Source organism: Miscanthus floridulus, chromosome 8 (assembly GCF_019320115.1).
Source record: "Miscanthus floridulus cultivar M001 chromosome 8, ASM1932011v1, whole genome shotgun sequence".
Taxonomy (NCBI): Eukaryota; Viridiplantae; Streptophyta; class Magnoliopsida; order Poales; family Poaceae; genus Miscanthus; species Miscanthus floridulus.
In genome coordinates, this window is record NC_089587.1 from 104,257,637 (window position 1) to 104,272,259 (window position 14,623).

The following is a 14,623-nucleotide window of genomic DNA, read 5'->3' on the forward strand; positions in this document are numbered from 1 at the left end:
TATCTATTTTTTTTTCCATGAGATGGTTTAGTGATTTACTAATAGCTTACGAACACCTTCCTTCTAAAAAAAAGCTTAAGAATACCCAGTCATGTGTAATTCTTCCATTATCTCTCTAAGTTTCTGCGACATAAAAAAGAGATGTAACGGCAGCTTTAACAAAGAAATTTTTAACAAAACTAAGTAATGTCATTGAATTGTAGTACTACAGATACACAGATAAATGAAGCAAAATGCAATCAGGACTAGTGCACAAACCTGTGAAGCTAGTTTCTTCTCTCAGAATATCATATAATGCGTTGCAAGTAACATACAAATTCCATGGCCCCAATCACCAAACCTGACACCAAATCTGTTATGGGCAGTGCAGTAACCAGTAACGTATAAAATTGAACGCTAGCTAACAAAACCCACACCATATTCATATTCATATTCATATGGAATCCTGTATTTACACATTCTTATTACTTTCTTGATTGACACAAGGCTGCCTAATCATGAATGCAACAAGATAGTGCATGACCCAACAACGCAACTAACACAGGCAAGCAGGTTCATGAAAACAAGTCTGCAAAGTCTTCAAAAAAAATGAAAACAAGTCTGCACTCAGTGAAAGCCCATCTTCTTCTTCTTCTTTTCCAGATACCAATCATTATTGTTTGCTTAATCATGGAGTCAACGTTGTTCTTCTTCATCATAGTAGCCTTGTTCTTCTTCCTCATTGTAGTATGTTTCCATGTCCGACATGTCCTGCATTAAGTTGCTGTCATGTTATACATATATGTTTGTATGAAGTAGTTTTTTTTTGTGGAGAGGAACCAATACTCACGCCGTACAAATCGTCGTTACATCCTTTCACTAGGTACAGATGACAAATTTTAGTCCCCTCTTTTTCATGAGCAGGCACCAATTCATTTACCTCTTCTTGTCCGTCAATCGGTACTAACCCAGTTGATGGCTGACTCCCAGGAGCAGGATTGAGGTAGTACAACTGTCCGTCTCCTCTGTATCCAAAAGGTTTCAAAGCCCCCAACATCGTGACAAACTCAACAGTAGTGGCTGGTTTTACAATTGTAAACTGGCCTAATTCTTCTCGACTATCGTAGTACTTCTTCAGATCCGAATAAAGTTCCTTCACTGAGTGAAGGATAAATCGCATTACAACAGCCTGCACTAACAGATTAGACGAATAAGGACAATTTGGCCACACGGAGTTCTTTCACAGAAACAATATGAAAATTTCATATACCGGGCCACACTCGTTGTCCAATAATATATGCATGTATTTCCGTGGTATGTAGATCCCATCTTGTACCTGAAAGTGTAAAGATTCGAGGTGTTCAAATGGCTATCTATGTAATGCAAAATATGAAATGCTAGCGTACTGTAGTTACCTCTACATTCATGTTGGCACGGACCTCCTCTTCTTGGATCAAGGACCGGCCCCCCTCTTGTTCGATCAAGGACTGAATCATTGACTTCAATTTTGAGCGCTCATTTTCCAACTCCTTATCCATTTGTTCCCCTGCCTGCTTAATCATGGAGTCAACGTTGGCTCGCTCTTTCTTTATGTTGGCATCAATTTCTTCAAGGACCTTTGATAAGGATTGATTTAAGACGGCGCTTTCCTGCTTCATCTTCTCAGCAAAGGCAGCACGCTGGTCATGTAACGCTTGCTTCAGCAAGCAACCCAGTGCGACCTCCATTCTCACAACAACGTCATTCTGCTCAATGGTTGACCCTTCGTCCAACAGTTTTCGCTGAGAAATTATGTACCGCTCATTTTATTGTCGCACTTGTTTTGTTCTTATGTCAGCGTCGGAACGGTCAAGCTATAACTTCAATTTCGTATCCTCGAAGTCCGCCTTTAGTTTGGTAGCCATCTCGTCCCACTCCTTGAGGTGGTTTGCAAGATCCATGGTACCTGAAGTTTGACGTAGCAGTTTCGTAAATCATCATGTGTCTCTAGGAAGCTTCAGTAATTTCAGGATTGCACTATAGTGTTAAGACTAACATAGGGAGAGATGGTAAATAAGAAAGAAATGTCTGGATGAGAACAGAAATCCATCAACTGGGCATGAAAATTATTATGCTTCCTTTCCTAGCCACCAGTATTGTTGCTTTTGTTATCACGGTCGCATCCCATGAAGCCATCAACCTACCATGGATCCTGGGGAATAACTTAGTGGGAAGATTTTCCATTTTGGTTAGTGTGATTCCATCAGTCTAAGTTTCAGAGCATGTTGCTTAGTGTGATTCCACCATTGCAGCCTATGCGGGTAACTAGATGCCTAGATCCAGGCAGTGGTCAAGATCCATCTAATCCAAAGATTACAAATATAACAGATCAAGAATACTGTAGCAACAATACATTCATGAATCATGCTTATACTGATCTGAAACAAGTACCACGGGACAGGAAAAGCACATCATCACGTGCTGGAGTTCAAAAACAGCAAGGGAGAGAGCGAGAGAGAGGGCGCGTCGGGCACCGACGAATTACTCACCTCGCTGCGAAGGTCGTGGAGGGTTCTAAACGCCGGTGACGCGGTGAAGGCAGAGATCAGCTACTGCAGCGGGTAGAGCTCGGGGCGGCAGCTATGGCGGTGCGTGGGCTAGGGCTAGTGCTCAGGGCGGCTCCTTTAGGGTTCAAAGGGGGCGGCACGCTGGATTGACCCGGTTGATGCGGCGCAGCGGGGAAGAAGGGACCGGTAACCAACACCTACAAACGGTCCAAATTGGGCCTGTCCATCAGGTCATGGCCCAACAAAGCCAATTGAATAAGGCAGTCAGCCATCTGCACTGGTTTAGTCCCACCCCGCTCGCTGACCAGGCATGAACGCAACATAAAAGAACGGGAGAAGTAGCAGCAAACGAACTCAAACTATACAATGCCTACTCTCACTCGTCGCCTGGGCCAATTGGGCTGGCGCGGCCTGGTTGGGCTCCCTCCGTGGTTGAGCCCGACCTAGCTGATGCTGGCCCATGGCAACAAATTTTGTTGCCACCATTTATTTTAATTTCTTTTTTCATATCTGCCGCTAGGGAGGCTATCACCATTCATATCCAAATTCTATGTATTTTATTTATTTTTCACCCTCCACAATCTTTTCCTCATCCATAATCCATGCTAATTGTTTTGAGTTACACTACTAATTTCTAATAAAAAGCAAGAACTTAAAAATAAGAAAAACTCGCGTTCACACTTTTTAAAACACATGGTTAGAGTGATCAGTTCAAATTACTATCATGTTGGCCTATTAGTGCACTCGGACGACACGTGCGAATGGCGGCTTAGTTCCTATCATGTTATGCCTAGTGGTTCATCACTATGTAAAGACATGAGACCGATCGGTACACTTCCTATCATGTTAAGCATATTAGTACACTCGGAGTACATGTAAGAGTGATCGGTTCACTTTGGTTCATGTTAGGCCTATCAGTCCACTCATCGAATGAGATGCGAGAGTGTTCGGTTCAAATTACTATCATGTTGGCCTATTAGTGCACTCGGACGACACGTGCGAGTGGCGGCTTAGTTCCTGTCATGTCAAGGCTAGTGATTCACTCTGGCGGGATGCGGATGGCGTGAGGGGGTGCGACGGGGAGATGGGAGGGGAGGCGTCAGGAGGCAGGAGGCAGGGAGATAATGCCACGGCATGACCAACAACTCGGCTCAGTTGCTATTGTACATGTCGTGGTGTCGTACTGATAGTGCTACGTCATGACCAACAACTTGGTATGCAGTCTCTGCTTACTATTACTCGAGATCTTTTTCAATCGACAACCATCCGTCAAACACGATCGAGCATACGACACGTAATTAGCACGTACGGAGTACACACGTACGATCATATACCTAGGTACGTAGTAGCCAGGCCCCAAGCTATGCCCGTGAAACACTGGCACGTACACGTACATGTAGACGTACAACGGTAGATATATAGTAGCCTTTCGTTCTAAACGGGACAGAACGGAACGGGCCAACCGGCCAAGCAAAGCATATGCCATATGCTGCACTGCATCAGCATGACTGCATGATGCATGCTAGCTTCTTTGTTCGTTCATGCTGTGCGTGCGTGCGTGTAGGTGTTGACGAACGGGAGGTTCATGCTGTGCGTGCGTGCGTGCAGGTGTTGACGAACATGTGTGCGTGCGTCCATGGTTTTCTTCGGCGGCCCGCCGCCTAGCGAGCCACGTCGGCCCAATATGGCCCACTAGCAAACTAGTGATGGGCTTACTTCTCTTCTCACCTTGGCCATTTCAGTTCCACTTTCCTAATTTATAGGATCTCAACAAACCACGTCCCTCTCTCCGTTCTCAGTTTCTTTCGGCGGCACAGTTTGTCTCGGCGGCAACCCACTCGGCACCATGGATAGCACAGGAGAAAGAAGATGGTACAGTAATTCATCGCCTAGAAACAGCACCAGGATTGAAGGTAACTGATATACATCTCTCCTTCATATTCATTTGTGCCACATAAACATCATTGCAATTAGTACTAAGATCTACTGCTATTAGACATGGCTTCTGATTTGTGAGGCTTAGCTTAATACATCTGGATCCATCACATGAACCTGTCATACATCTCGTTTTCTCTCGCTGGCAATGGCTATGGCAGAATATAGAGGCCAGCCGAGTCCATCATCTGGAATCGTCACCATGGATACGGCGGCAGATGGAGGCTAGCTTCGTACTCCAATCGGCAACAGGGTTCAAAATGAGTCAAAGGTTATAGGTAAGTGATGCATCCCTACTCCAGTGATTAGATGTATGAATTTGTGTTTGTTCACTTGAATGTGCAACACACAGAGGGTATCCACATCAAGACCTTTTACCTGCAGCGTAGAAATTCACATAATTACCATAATACTATGAAAGCAAAGATAGGTCAGACAGAGCATAGTAGAATTGTAGACCTCAGCATTGCTCTCTGCACTCTTGAGAAGGTCTAGAATGAATCTAGTAGACTTGACAGGCCAGCGTCCCTACCCATTTGAGTGGCGAGACTTAGCCTGAGTAGGATGGCCTACTTGTGGGCAATCACATCCTCAAGGTACCTCTTGGCCTTGGTGAGTGAAAACTTCCTGAGGGCAAAAGCTGTTTCACGGGTGTTCTGCAAGTATGACAGGAGCATTAACAAACACAGCATTTCACCCTATAACAATGATCATGGATGAAAACAGAAATTATCACAGCCATTATTACACCCTAGCTAAGAAATATGTGAAAAATCAAATGTGCCATCATTTACTAAACCAATTGACATGGAGTTGTCCAACACATGGACAGGACCAGCAGTTCACCCTATAACAATGATCATGGTGTTCCTAAAGTTTACCGGGATACTGCTAGTAAATAGCACAGCATCCTGCTTTTTTCTTTAGGGTATTCAACTACAGAGACCAACACTACAACTAGGAATGTCACCCAAAAACAGTAGAGCACTGTGCAGCTGCGCTTAATGATATTATCAACGAGAAAATTTCAACAAAGGAAGTCTAATTTTCCTTTAGCACACAAACATAACCATTTACTTCAACATCTGACAGTTCATTTGGCAGCATATATCCCACAGAAGTGGGGAAATGCATGCCATTCAACCAGAGCAGCTTGCACGGCAGCAACAAAGAATTCACCAAATAAACAAACAGGGCAAAATGGCATCATTTACTAATCTAATTGGAGCCAAGTTGCAACACCTGGTCCACCAAATAACAACAAAGCTGGCATTCTAAAGGTTTACCAGTATATGTAGGCACATTCTTTTGGCGCCTGATGCCTTAAGCTGCCGCAATCATAGAGATTCACTAAAAGAAGAAACACAAGTAGACATCACTTACTAATCTAATTGGAATCAAGTTGTGAAACCTGGTCCACCTAATAACAATGAAGCTGGCATTCTTACCAGGATATGTAAGCACATTCTTTTCCCACCTGGTGCCTTAATCAAATAAGCTGCTGATCAAAGTATCACACCCTAGCTAAAAAATATGTGAAAAAACAGTAGAGCACTGTGCAATAACGATGATCATGGTGTTCCTATAGTTTCTGGGGATACTGCCAGTATATAGCACAGCATCCTGCTTTTTTCTTTAGGGTATTCAACTACAGAGACCAACATTACAACATTCTTTTGCGCTTAATGGAGTTATCAATAAGAAAATTTCAACAAAGAAAGTCTAATTTTTCTTTACCACACAAACATAACCATTTACTTCAACATCAGACAAGTTAAAGAGTTTTACACATGTTATAAAAATAAAACTCAAAGCACTCACATTAACCTCTCCAGATATTCCTTCCAAAAATGTTTCACCACGAAAGAACATTCGTTTTGCACCATCATCGTCTCTTTTGTTATCATGACTACTAGAAGAGTTAAATCTTGCATTGGTGAACATGTCAGGATGAGGCAATAGATCAACTGACAATGATTGCCACTCTAGTTTCTATGAATTTTAATAGATATACGTGAGATCAGAAATCCTTTCTGAGTTTGACAGTCCTAGTTTGCAATAGATCAGGAAACAGTAAAAGCAGGTATTAATCTTCTGGAAGCAAGTAAGGGGCATCAAACCTTAAAAACATAAATGAACCCTTTGTTGTTGGAGAAATCCCTTGCTTCTTTCAAGTTTACTACCTGTAAACATGGCACTGAAATCAGGCAATGGCAAATAAATCATTTAATAAATTAATTATAGTTCTTCAAATCACAATTGAGTACCTACCATTTTTCATTTGTTGTGTACAATACAAGATCATGGAATGTGATTGCTGCTAGTGGTGGTGACCTGATAGTTAGAAGGATTAGCATTCCTTTTTCCAGGCACAAACACTGCAGCGAACTCTACTTGGTGAAATAAATTTAAGACAAACAAACAAGAACCAAGATATGCAAAGGAATATAATAAAAGGGCACCAAAATGCTGAAATATAGGTAAATACCATGTTGCATCTCCTTGATGGCGAGCCCCTCCATGTGTTTCCAGTTGCAGGTTAACAATCCCTACTTGCACTGTCATTCCATCTGCCCTGCTGCTATCACTGTGGTAGAACTGCTATTCCTCGCCTGCTGTTGCATTGCTGCTATCCCTGAAAATAAAAACAGACTCAGTGAAACTCTATAATCAGTGAAAACCTATTTTTGCACATAACCAGATTACAACTGCAGCATTCATTATTAACATTTCTTATTCACATCATTTGATGCAGTTGACAGTGGTAATTTATGTTGAAAAAAACTGTAGTACTGAAAAAGCAGGGAGGGACCAAGAAGTAGGTAATTTCCATATCCAATATCTAGTCCCTATTTTTGTGCAAGTTGCCTTTGCATTGTTAGCAACTTATCATCGACCAACTGGTTGCTGCAGAAATATATGCATTTAATAAACTCAACTGTGAGTTTTGTAAACGCTGTGAAAGCCTTATCGAGCGACCACAAGGATGCTATTAAGTCTATGGGATTTGGGGGGCTGCTTCGTATGCCAGGGACGTGTCTCAGAAGATAAATGATTGACAAAATTACAAACAGATATGAAATCAGCAACCAATGCTTCTTTATATGTGGTAAGAATGTTCCTATTTATCTAGAGGATGTTAGGGACATAATGGGACTCCGGATTGAAGGCATAGATGTTTTTAAACATGTAAACCAAGAGGAGGTCAAAGATGAAGACAAAAAAGTGGACATTGAATTGATGAAGAGGTATGAAGATGTAGACCACCTTCTCACGATAAGCAAGTTGAAACAAATGATGATGAAATCAGGCACTCTGGATGATGACTTCAAAAGAATATTTGTCTTGTTCACAATTGGTGTCATTCTAGCACCAACTGTGAAGCCCTATGTTAAAGCTAGTTATCTACCCGTGGTTAGAAAAGTATCAGACATTCCGAAATTCAATTGGGGCCAATTCACTCTGACCCATTTATTGACCTCATGTAATAATTACATAGTGAAGAAATGAGCCAACATACAGGGCAATTTGACTTTGCTGCAGATCAGTTCTATAAGCTACAACCACCTATAAACAATGTTTACTTTTGGTCTTATGTATTTTTTGCATTGTGTTCATAGTTTTGGTACTGGGAGCGCGTCATTGCGTACACCAAGTACGGGATCAATTATCACACAATCCAACCACCACTGATGGTGAGGTGGACTAAAGACAATGCTGGTCTTCGGTGGCATGCTTTTAATCAGGCCGGCCTAGATGGAGGAACTGTAAGTTTTGAAACATACCATCAATATGCTGTTGTTCATACGCATACATCTTAACTATCTTATTAATTGTTTCCAGCTTATGACGCGCACTACTGGTTAGACCACCCTGCAGCAGACCACCAAGCCAAAAAATATAAAGATAGAAACATCAATGTCAGAATAAGCGCCAATACGTGAGGAGGGTCTAACCAACGAACAAGTATGTATGACACCTATTTATGTGCACAACCTCGTTTGTGTGCCTAATTCATTCTTTCCTATTTATGTAGAAGCAATTCCTTGAAGAATGGGCGAACGACAGCCAAACGGACATTGCACTAGCAATGGAAAAAAATTATGGATATAGACCACAAATATGATAGGAAAATATTATCACAAAACAAGGAGTTAGCTAAGATTAGAAAGGAGAAAAGGCTGGACAACAGACTGGAAGCTAGGGTGAGCAAGATAGAAGACGATACTACATAAATGAAAATGGATATCAAGGTAACCAGTGTGAGTACTCATTTTCGATTCCCACCCATGCTTCATTGTCTAACACAATTTCTTAAAAAAAATAGAAAACACAACAGGTACAACAACAAATCCTTCAGCTACTGCAAAGTATTATTGACCCATCTACGCTAACATCTGCACAAGGTCAGCCGTCTATGGCTACATCTTCGCAAGTTCGGTTATCTATGCCTACATCTGCACAAGTTCAGGTATGCAAATGTGGCTTCAGTTGCTTTGCCTAATGTTGGATTTGATATTTTGGAATTTAACAAAAAATACCAACTACAGGAATCACCACAGATACTAGTCAAGAAGTCAGCACCAGGTGGCCCATTGCATTTCTCCCATGCACTGGCGAGAATCAATGCTGAAGCACACACTAGAACAAAAGTTAAGATGGAAAAGAACACACAGCAGCAGAACAACCCCTCTACACAACACCAAGGCGATGCCTCTACACACATCACACCAAGGAAGCCAATTGTCGACAATGATTACAAAGTGAGTCCAATAGACATAGAAGCCTGATGCTTCGTAGTAATGAGTTACGACCATGCTAAGGTTGTACAAATAGGTGACCATGTTCTTACAGCCAAACAGCTATGCCCTAATTTCACAGATGGCTTTATAGTAGATGAGGTAAACTGATTTCAGATCCTTTTTGTCCACAATAACATGCAAACACCTACTATATACTAATAACTCCACCCTTTACAGGTCATAAATGCCTATGTTGATTTCAGCAATGTGGAGACTGAAGAGGCATCATTCACAACAACTTTCCAAGCCAGGAAGTTGGCTACAGATAATCTGGGTGACCAACGCCTGACATTTAAGAAGTTAATTGCCGACAAATGTGTTCGAAGGCATTTGGTATGTAATACTGATTTTGTTTGGACACTTTTACTTGACATTTGCATTCAGGATAATATCCGTATTTATTTTTCAAAGTTTTGTTAATTAGGACAGTTTACTGTATTTCTGGTAATCTCTATTGCAATTATTGTTTTCAGGTTTTTGTGCCTATGCATATAAACAAAAACCACTGGGCTCTACTAGTGCTAAATTTTATAAAGAAAGAGGTCCAGCTACTTAACTCCTTAGCCTCAACCCGAGATGAAAACCAAGAGAAGGCATTGGTAAGTACAACATAACACATACCACCTATTCAATTACAATTACAGTTCGATCAAATTTAACATCTATCTCACCATCCACTAGGTGGAAAGCATACAAGAATGCATTGATTCTTCGGACAACGATGGCTTGGTTAACTTGCGCGTCTAGAAATGAATTCCTTATCATAACATACCGCAACAAACAGACAGGTACTCCTTTTCCCTTTTCTACATTAATGTTCTACTTCAATTACTAATTCTTATGTTCGTTGCAGTCATTCATGCAGGGCGTTCATAATATTTATATGCTGGCATGGGATGGAGAAAAAATGGCCTTTCATTTCACAAACGTGAGTCTTACAATCCTTGTTAATTCCAAATATCTACAGACTCGTTCAATAATTGTTCTATGATAGTGCACTATTTTCACTTGTATAGACACAAATGCGAGGATTTAAACGGAGAATCTGCACGAGGTTGCTCCTTTCTGGTCGCAACATGAGATGACAACAATCGTCCCAAAATCCTATCACAGTCTGAACTTTTAATTCATATTAAAAATGATCCAGATGCATCAACTTATACCAGATTGTACAAAATTTGCTGGGTCTAACATTTTTCTTGATGATTCTTAGGAGGAAGAGTACTATGCAAACAATCCGGATGAACAACGCTAGCACGAACAGGCTAAAAATTCAAGCGATGTTCAAATAATAGAGACTACAACTCCAAACCCTGAGGCCAGCATGAAAGAAGGGAAAGGAACAAAAGGAGGGAAAGGAACGAAAGGAAAAGGATCTGAAAAAGGGACAGGAGCTCAAAATAGGAAAAGAGGACGACCACCAACAAAATTAGTTGTCAATACTCCTACTATCGTAGATGAATTTAGTAGCGAATCTATCGCTAAACGAGTTCAAAGGGCCAAGCATCCAAGGAAACAGCAGACCAGCCCTTTTAGGTCTTTTTAGAACTAATGTGTTGTCTATTTAGTAAGCTATATTTGATCTTTAGTTTGTCCAGATGGCTAGAATGATGTGTGTTCAGACCTAAACGATGTGCTGAACTAAATTCATGTGTGTTCAGGCGCAAATACTTAGTCACACATCTACCGGGAGACGCTGGATTAAAAGAATCACACAGCATATGCAAAGAGTGTATCACATCATATCTTAATGGAATGAATGCTCAATGTTTGTGATGCAAAACCAAGGGCAAGGTCTCGAGGAAGCCCAGCAGCAACTCCACCATCAACCATGGCCTCTATTGCTAAGAAAATGTATGCCAGGACACTACCACTACATTAACATTAAAAAGATAGAAATTAGCTCACTCATGAACGTTGACACCTATTTTCAGTATCATAGTAATATAATAGCACTAAGATTGTAGAGCAACTTAAATACTGACAGAGGTCAAAAGATTCCCCTAACTTTAGACGCCTAAAATATCATGCTTAACCTAAAAAAATAGCAGATGCATCTGATTCATCACTTGCTGAAAAGTGGAAGCAAGGGAAACCCCTAGCCCTCCACTGATGCAGGCCATATTGATGTATAACAAATGATTCCCCACACCAAAACTATCTAAACATGAAAAAAAACCTCTCTCCTGCATGCCAGTATCATGGATGTTAAGACGACACCCTATCTTAAAGTTGAGTTTTAGTAGCAGATAAAAAGATCAAATATCTTGAGTTAGAGTTTCATTTGATAAATCAGAAAAACAAATTGGTTACAGTACGGGATTTTTATCAACTGCATGTATGTTGCATAACAAATGATTCTCCAATAGTGTCATTATCAATCAAATTGTTCAAGCAAAGTTGGGATTCCTTCTCCCATAATCCTTACTAAGCTGATTCATTTTCTAAATAATAAACTATGCAGCATAAATTTTTCAGCGAATCTGCATCAATTCCTGTAATTCTAGAGGCTCTGGGCAAGGTAGCCTGACTCATTATATTTCTAGAAGATCAGGAGCACATTGCCACCAGAAATGCAGATATCATAATATTGAATGCACAATGACATGACAGCAACTTATGTGTAGTGTAACAAAACTGTGGCAATTATCAGTAGCAAGATGCAGTAGAAGACCAACCAAAGAGATACATATCGAACATCCCCAGGTAGAGGTAATCGTTGCCACTACCATGCACTCAAATCCAAAACTCTCATCAGAACTTCCTAGATAACCAAGCAAAAATCTTGCTACATGGCTTCATGGGAAGGGGGGAAAGGGGGTACTATAGGGGCATTATTTTATCATAGAGAGTAGCAGGTTACGGACTTACAGTACTGAGACAACTAACAGATCGATGCAAACTCAGCTCTGAACTTACAGGCAGGGGCACGCTTCTAAATATCTTATGGTTTTGTGCAAGGGCACGCTTCTAAATGTGCAGCAAACATAAGAGGGGACAAACAAAACATATAGTCAAGTCCTTTCAACTTTACCCAAAAAAAGTAATATTTTTTCCCGTCTCTCTTCTGTTGAAATGAATGGAGAAAGCAGTTGTAGATTCGGAGCTCGAAATCAACCCAAGCAAACATATTGCAAATTCAGAACTCTAAATCAACCCGAGCAAACACAATGCAGATAAACTACTGAGAAGAATGCCAGTGCATTTTGCTACAACGTGATAAACCAAATCAAAATAATCAAACAAGTGGAGGAGGAGAGGAAGGGGTGGGGGCATCGGACCCGGGTAGAGCCACACCGGATCACTGCACCGTCCTCAATGTTGGCCGAGGTGGGAAGAGGAAGCCACCCAGGCGCTGCATCGCCGAGGCCGACCGCTTCCCAGCTCGGCTAAAGTGCTTGGCCTGCCTTGCGCACCAACGAGATCTAGCAGACGCTGGGATCTCCCTAATCAAGCTTCTGACGAATGTCACCCTCTTGGTAGCTTTCTGAAATAAAAGGGCCACGACAAAGATATAAGACCATGATGCTAAAAATAAAAATAAAAAGTCATTAACAACCAGAAAACATTAAGAAAAACTAAGATAGCATCATGTCAAAATTCCATCAACTGATTCAGGAAGTTGCATTTAGCAAGATGTTTTAGAAACATAATCAAAATGTGACATAGCTTATATGTCATGTCTCGCCAATAAATATATGCCTCTAGAACTAGCGACATGAAGTAATGAAATCCTCCGATTGCCAAAGGTGAGATGAGACATGATGATCAGTATGAACTTTGGGGCTGCTTATTAGTTACAGTAATGATCCTGGTATCATTTCCACAAATGTTTTAAAACTATAGTTTTGCCATTCCAAAGCACCACACCTAGCTTAGTAGACTGACCAATTCAGATCATTCAGCGACAAACTCACATTATGCCTCAATTTTACAACCCAAACCAGTCATAATGTAAATTAGGTAAAACTTCTGCTTACGAATCATGTGCTAAAAAGATGCATTTAGTGAGAAGTTTTAGAAACAAAATCACAATGTGACTAAGCTTCCACGTTATGTCTCACTAATTAATATCTGCCTCCAGCACTAGCAACTTGGAGTATTGGAAAATCTCTAGATTGCCAAAGGTGAGATGAGGCAAGAAACACAACAAAGCTGTTAAAAAAAAGACTATTCAATGTACAAATGTTTCTACGTCCATAGTTTTTTCGTCCAAAAGCAACAGGCCTGTTTGACCTAACAATTCGGATTATTCAATCATCAAACCTCAATTATCTAACATTAATGATACACCAAAAGTAACATTGCAGTTCAAATATGCAAAACTAAGCAAGTCATCCACTAGAGTATGTAATCCAGCATAATCCACCATACCAAAATGCCAATCTCTTACCAAGTCAAAAATAAAATTATTGCACAAAACAGTCAGCGTTCTTTTATGTCCAATACACAAATCATAAATTCATAACCTGCAATTAAACTAAGATATATACAAGCACGGCACAAACTAGCAGGACTTTGGTCCTATAGGCTGGATTACACCTACAATTGAGATCGCAGAGCAGTATTAAGAGATCGGGGGCTTCGGAACGGATATTCTTACCCCCTTGTGATCGGACGGGCGAAGCAGCAGCTCTCGCTTGGTGACGACATGTCCCTTGTTTATGCCAACGAAGAGACCTGACTTGGCCTGCGTCGGTGCCATGGCCGGTCTTGTGCTAGCTTCGCTGACCTGAAACGAACGCAATCGAAGAAACCAAATCGAATTAGACACAAAATTAAGCTGAGAGACTTGTAGCTTCGGGTGCAATTGGGATTGAAGATGGCGCTTGAGGTTACCTGAGTGGGGCACGAGCGAAACCCTAAGCCGCTGAAACGTCCTCGATTTCCACAAAGGGAAATCCACAGAAACAAAGTGTAAAATGACAAAACAATCCATCATTTTACCCAAATCTCAGTGATACAGCAAGTCATGCACGATTATCAGAGTACAATATAGATTATTACATGAATTATTCTCTTCGCCACGTAGGGCGGAACACACTCACACATAGCATCCTGAACAGCCTCAGATGCGGATAGCAGCAGAAAACGATCTCCCGGAACCAGCTCGAGCGCAGAACAGACCCTCTAGTCCTCCCAGTCATCGCCCTCATAGTCGTACTCGGGCTCGGAACCTATCCAAGAATCTATCAGTACACTTGGTACTGGCCACGCATCGCCCACCCTATGCTTGCATTACTTTGTGGAGAGTAGAATGCATTGGGGAAGTAGAAAGAGACCTATTTAGGCTATGGGTTTCCTATGCCAGTAGTTAATGTTATAATAATAATATGTTCATCAGGTTTTCTCTTCTTAACC

The 14,623-nt window shown here is 41.1% G+C and overlaps 1 non-coding gene and 1 pseudogene across 1 annotated transcript; both read right to left on the reverse strand.

Moving 5' to 3' along the window:
* Nucleotides 1–675: 675 nt before the first annotated feature.
* LOC136469671 (uncharacterized) lies at nucleotides 676–1,919 on the reverse strand (annotated as a pseudogene).
* A 3,317-nt stretch (nucleotides 1,920–5,236) lies between these two features.
* Nucleotides 5,237–5,381, reverse strand: LOC136478902 (small nucleolar RNA snoR74). Its single transcript, XR_010764562.1, has one exon. It is a non-coding gene; the product is annotated as a small nucleolar RNA snoR74 (small nucleolar RNA).
* Nucleotides 5,382–14,623: the final 9,242 nt, after the last annotated feature.